Source organism: Capricornis sumatraensis, chromosome 20 (genome assembly GCF_032405125.1).
Source record: "Capricornis sumatraensis isolate serow.1 chromosome 20, serow.2, whole genome shotgun sequence".
Classification (NCBI taxonomy): domain Eukaryota; kingdom Metazoa; phylum Chordata; class Mammalia; order Artiodactyla; family Bovidae; genus Capricornis; species Capricornis sumatraensis.
This window is the reverse complement of record NC_091088.1, coordinates 13,468,658-13,475,039: the sequence shown is the minus strand read 5'-3', so window position 1 is coordinate 13,475,039 and position 6,382 is coordinate 13,468,658. Positions and strand designations below refer to the sequence as shown.

At 41.4% G+C, this 6,382-nt stretch overlaps 1 non-coding gene across 1 annotated transcript; it reads right to left on the bottom strand.

Annotated features, from left to right (window-relative positions):
- Nucleotides 1–6,097: 6,097 nt before the first annotated feature.
- TRNAG-UCC (transfer RNA glycine (anticodon UCC)) lies at nucleotides 6,098–6,170 on the bottom strand. The gene has a single exon. It is a non-coding gene; the product is annotated as a tRNA-Gly (tRNA).
- Between the last annotated feature and the right edge of the window lie 212 nt (nucleotides 6,171–6,382).

Below are 6,382 nucleotides of genomic sequence, written 5' to 3'. Positions count from 1 at the left end.
TTAACATTTGAGTACCTTAAGCTTCAATAAAACTATTGATTCTAATCATATTTCCTCTGTTCTTTTAGACTGTCTTGGAATTAGGGCTGAATGGTGCCACTAGACTTCTCTTTTTGCAGTGTGGCAGTTCTGGAGCCTAAATATTGAAAGCATAGCAAGAGTTTGGGGAAATCCCAGCTGTGTTAACTCTATGAAAATGTTCCAACTTGATTGTTTTTAAAGAGCTCTTTTCCAAAAGGTTAAATGTTTAACACTGATAAAATTGCTTCTGGCTAGGATTTAAGTCTGAGCAGACTTACCTTCTCCATTTGGTTGAAGGGACCACCCTGGGTGCCAGTTATCTCCTGGGCCTGTGTGCTTCCTTTCTGCTGGGTGCAGGGTTCTTCTTTCCGGATTCATTTCTAGCAGCCATCCTGGCAATGTTCCTTTGGCCATGCAGTGTTTCTGAGACCTGTGAATCTGGAAGCCAGCTTCCAGTCATGGCCATAACAGGGGCTTGAACTTCCTGTTGGATAAGGTTTCAGCAGACTGTGAGCCTTGAGTTCCTTGTAGTGAACTCTGTGTACATGTATGGTAGGAGGCCTTGTTGAGCATCAGTATTTACTAGTGATTTCCCCATCACAAGAGGCATTGAAAAGGCTGGACATTCATTTAGCATGGGAGTTAAATGGGGTAACAGATTTATTGAAGATATGGAGGAAGAAGCAGAATTAATTCTGAAGTCCCTTTTAAGACTCAGATTTATGAATATTTATTCAGTTACCCCTTCCCCTCCTAGCCTCCCTGAGACCAAGTACAGGTACAGAAGTGAGACATTGTGTCTTCAGAAGGTTGTAGTAAGCTGACAAGTTAACTATTACAGTAGTATAGTAAGTACTATGATTAGTCAGGTGTCATGGAAACACAGGGCATCCATGCCCGGCCTTCAGGAAGAAGCCATTCCAAGAAAGCTACTTAGCAAAGATGACCTTTGGCAAACAGTGATAATGAAATACATTCTCAGGAACTTAAAGTTGTTTAACCTGAACAGAATACTAGAACTATTTAGTAAAGGAAGACCACAAACAGCTTTGAATTCTGTTCCAATTTTATCTTCAGTGCTCTGAAAACCACTTGGGGCTTTAGAAATGATGATTAGGGATTTATGGGGGCCCTTAGTTGGAAGGATGATGTGTTTCTGTACTTCAGTAATATTTTTCTGGTTATGGTTTGAGGCATAAATTGAAAGAGATGGGAGATTATACTCAGGAAGACCAGTTCGGGTTTTGCCCCAACATAAATGAGAAATTAGGGCCTGAGTTAAAGAAGGGTTTGGGGATCAGGGCTTTGAGGGAAATTTGGACCTAGAATTAGCATTTCTGACTAGGTGGACGGTTTAAGAAGAGTCCAGGGAAGCCTCAGACATTTGATTTATGTTTCATGCTGATGGTCCCTGCCCTGCGTGGGAGGGAGTTCAACAGAGGTGTGGTGTGCAGTGCTGAGTTTGCAGTATGTATGTGTAAGATCCAGGTGGAGACGGATGCTTTTAGACTTCTGAGTGTTAGAACCTAGAACTTAGTAGGATCACAGACTAGAGCAGAATTGGGAGATGGCAGCATGCAGGTGGCAGCTAATGCCCTGTGGGCCAGTGTCCATAGTGAACTGTGAATGTTTATAGAGCAGAATGAAACCTTGGGGTCACTTAATTTTTTAAAACTTGTGTAAGTAGCAGCTTTCTATAGAGCATTCAAGCCATTTGTAAGTTTTACAGAGTAAAAGTTAGGCATCCTCCTTTATACCCCAATATTACTTAATGCCCCAGACGTCTCTGTAGCGGTCAGTTGGGTGAGTTTCCTCTATACATTTACATAGATATTTCAGGTCCGGAGAAGAAGCTCTGTGTGTGGAGAAGGAGTAGGCATAGAGGTAGAAGATAAACCATAGGGAAATGTGCCTCAGATTGTCAAGGGAGTTATGGAGGAGGGAGTTTCATTGAGTCAAAGTAGGGCTGAGGTGCCCGTTGATTTGGTTCCTCTGGCTTGTGTGACCTTGTAACAGTGTAGTGTGGGGTAGGGAGAAGGGGTGGAAGCCTAGGTGGAGCTGAGGATTCAAGCACCTTTGAAAAGTCTTGGCTCTGAAGAGAAGGGCAGTGTTGTATTGAAAGGTGGTCTTCAAAAAAATCAAAAGAAGGTGGAGTGTGGCACTTGGGCATGGATATATGTTGAAAGAATGCCAGAAAAGAAGGATTCATTTGTGGAGTAAAGTTCTTTGAGGCTGTGAAAATGAATGAGGTTCAGGGCTCAGGCTGAAAGTGATAACGTTTTTTTCCAGAAGACAAATTAAAAACTTTGAAAACTTGAAGCACTATAGGAAATGATAAGTATTCCTTTCACAGAGCAATAAATACCTATTTGTGCAGGATGCGGTGATGTTTCTTCTACAAAGAATTAAGAGGTTCTTTCTGAGCACCAGAAGCTCAGACACACTAACATGGTTGCCAGTGACCAGTGATAAGCTGGTAAACGTTTAATAACTGACTCTCAGGAAAAAACAAACAAATGAAACCACTCATTTGTAGCTTTTGCCATTTTCCATGGTGGAAAGTCCTGCCATGGCAGATTTTAAGGAACCCAGCTGACCTAGCTGAAGGTGGCGTAGGGAAGAGAGGTGAGCACTGGGGTCCCTCCTGAGCTGACACCCACCCCCACAACATCCACTGCTGCACAGAAGGAATCACCCTTGATTGCCCCCTGCTTGTCACCTTTCCCACCTTCAGCGTTTGGTGAGTTGAAAGTACCCGTAACTGAGGTGTACGCTGAAGCAAGAGTATTGTGACTTCTGTGGCAGGGTAACTTCAGTCCAAGACTCCTGGAATCCAGAGAGTGTCCGGGGCATGTTGTTTTGTAGAGGAATGAATAACCACTTGCCAGGTGAATTAGGAGGGAAATGAGACTCGCCTCTGCCCTGAGGGTGGGGTTTGTGTCCCAGGAACAGAGTCCAGGAGCTCAGATGCCTCCTGCCCTCAACCCTCGTCTCCATAATCACACCATGATAGCCATCTCAAGGACTTTGGGGATCTTCCTGGCTGTGTGACTTCTCAAGCAGTGCTCAGCCTGAATTTCAATTCTTATTTTTAAAACGAGGTTGTCAGACTAGTATATGGTCCTGTTTACCTCAAGCCGACATAGCACCAAGTAATCAGTGGGAGAAAACTTTGTTTTGTAATTTAAAAAAATGCTATGGCTGTGAGGGGAAATTTAGCCAGGGTGTTTTTGCTGTTTTGTGTCGTTTTCCCTTTAAAGTTCCATCCCATCTAGATCTCAGCTTCCTACCTTTGCGTCTCTTTCTGACTGCTATAAGGCACCACCATTACTCACAGGACTGTCATATCCCTCAGGAGTATGGAGGCTAAATCGAGGGTCACAGTACTGCTCAGAACTCCTCTCCTTCTCTGCTCTGACTTCCCTCTAAACAACCAACCTTCTTTCTACTGCTGGGGAAGTGCTCTTCCTGTCCTGCCCTGAATATTCCAGTTGTTCCTAATTTCTGTACAGTAATATGCACACATAAGGCCTTGGCCATATTAACCCTTTCTAGTTTTCCGGCTCCTTCTAGGAAGCGAGTTGTGAAGGAAAAAGTGCTCTGGATCTGGCACACTGAGCAAGGGAGAGAGGAGGCCGTTTTCTTCATCTCCTCCCATAGCTAAGTAGTGTTACTTAGTACCTTTCCTTGTAGTAAATACTTTTCTGCCATCACATACTACACTCTGTCCTTTTTAATGTACTTTATTATATAAGTTATGTGTTTTATGCTCACTGGTAGTCTTATATATTAATATATTTCTAGTTATTTTTGTTGTCTGAAGCATGTTCTCGCAGATTCCTCAAGAAGGTCTCATGGAAACGGTACTCCCCGGGTTTTGGCATGATGATTACAGTTTGTCTGTACTGTTAAAGAAGGAGTCTCGATTCGAATGATTTTTCTGACTTAGTATGACGTCTTTATTGCCTTTGCATAATATTAAACAAATACTATGCTTTCTGAGAGTCCTTGGCTTTCTTCTTCCATTTTTATCTGAGCCCTCACTTTTCCATGTCTCTGTTGCTCTGTCGTGCTCAGCTTTTATTCTGCTTCCTGCATTTCCTCCCCAGGGTGGGATCTTATCCTGGAAACAAACGCTGGAGGATGGGTTTTGAAAGTCCACAGAGGCTAAACTGCTCCACCCGTTTTCATAGTATCCGTGGACCCTTTAAAAAAAAAAAATGTTTTAACTGAAGGATAATTGCTTTGCAGTATCGTGTTGCTGCTGCTAAGTCATTTCAGTCGTGCTCCACTGTCCACAGGATTTTCCAGGCAAGAATATTGGAGTAGGTTGCCATTTCCTTCTCCCATTTTCTATCCAGAGACGTCTCTAACTTTTTTATCCCTTAAAGTAGTGATTGTTTTGGTTTTTAACTTCAGTTTGTGTTTAGGTTTGCCATAGGTTGCTTGTCATTCCATCTTGTATCCCACTGCTTCTAACTTTAATTACTTTCCTTCTGAAAAACAAACCTTTGAGGTTCTTTTAGTCAGTGTCTCCTAGTTGTAAACTCTTTCAGAGTTTGTCTGAGAATGTATTAATTTTGTACTCACCTTGTATGGTAGTTTGGCTGGGTATAGAATTCTAGGTTATTTTCTCTCATCATTTTGAAGACCTTTTGTTACTGTCTTCTGACTTACTGTTTCAAAATTTTTATCACCTTACCTGTCTGTCCTGCCTTCTTGATAATTTTCTTAAATCTATTTTCCAGTTTACGAATGATCTCTTCTGCTTTGTCTTCTCCACTGTTCAAACAATCCATCAAGTTTTTTATCTCAATGACTGATTTTCCCTTTCTAGGAGTTTTATTTGGTATATTTTCAGGTTTACTCATTCTGTTTTCATAAATACAGTTCTTATATTTTCAATTATTTTAAATAGTTTTATTTTAATAGTTTTTATCCAGTAGTTCAATTATTTGAAGTTTTTGTCTGTTTGCTATCTCTTCCTCATTGTTGATTGTTTCTTTGTGTGTTTTTAATTTCATTATTGTTAGCATATCTTTAGCAGGGTTTATTTAATTGAACTTTGTACAGTGTAACGAGGTTATATTCTACTGTATTTGCTTCTACTAGGTGCCCCAGAGGTATTACTGACTCAGAGGCTAATTTTCCTGGTCGGGAATTCTGGGTCACTTGAGTAGTGAAAATTGCTCAGGTTTAGACTCAGTGTTATGAATTCTAGGTGACATTTTTTCTGCTCAGAACCCAAGATATGTCAGGGTTTACCCCTATCTCCTTATGCTGCTGAGTGCATGTATTCTAGTTTCCTTTTTCTTAGAGGTGAGTGCCCTTTTGGTGGTCCTGGTACAATGTGGTATTCTTACTTCTTACACGACTCCTCATACAGACCCAGTGTCTTCCATCTTTTTTCATGTATGAATGAAAACCTATTTCTAGGTTACTGGAACTGGTCCAGAATGCACAGCATCTCCTGATGCTCTTATCTTTCCAGTTTAACAATGCTTTCAACCCCCAAGACTTTATTTTATTGTGAGCTCAACTATACTTAAAAACCTCATCTGAAATATGTTCTGTTTTTTGTTGTTGTTGTTCATGCTGATCAGCTTGTGAGACCTTAGTTCCCCGACCAGAGATCAAACCAGGACCCCCTATAGTGGAAGCACAGAGTCCCAACCACTGGACCGCTAGGGAATTCCCTGTTTTCTGGTATTTTAGAATAGCTTTTATGTGGGAAGGTTTTCAGATGATCTAATCAGCCATGTTATCAGAACTGATATCCCACGCACAAAATTTTAACTTTTCCTAGAGGGTGAGTGGAGAGTGAAAGGAGTTGGAAGGAAGGGAGAAGTGAGAAGGGCATGGTGAAGAGAGGGATTGTAGGAGAGCCTTCTTTTCCAGGTGCCTTCATTGATGTTTGGACTCTTGCTGCTTAACTGGTCCATAATGATCAGTTTCAGCATCACCTGGGAGGTTTGTTAGAAATACGGAGTCTTAGGCTCCATTCCAGATCTACCAAGTTAGAATCTGTATTTTTATTTTTGCTTTCTTTTTGCCACACCATGCAGCATGATCTTAGTTCCCTGACTGGGGATTGAACCCATGCCCTCTGCATTGGAAGCTCAGAGTCCTAACCACTGGACCACAAGGGAATTCCTGAGAATCCGTGTTTTAATAAAAATCTCCAGGTGATTTGTGTGCACATACAAATTTGACTTAAGACTATTTCTGATCTAATTACCTTCCATAAAATGGCTATTTTTTTGAGGTCAAAAACCTTCTTCCACGCTTGTTGACCACTCTTGACTCTGGCTTTATCTTTTTCTCCAGTTAATTTTTAAACGCTTTCCTGAAATGACGTTTG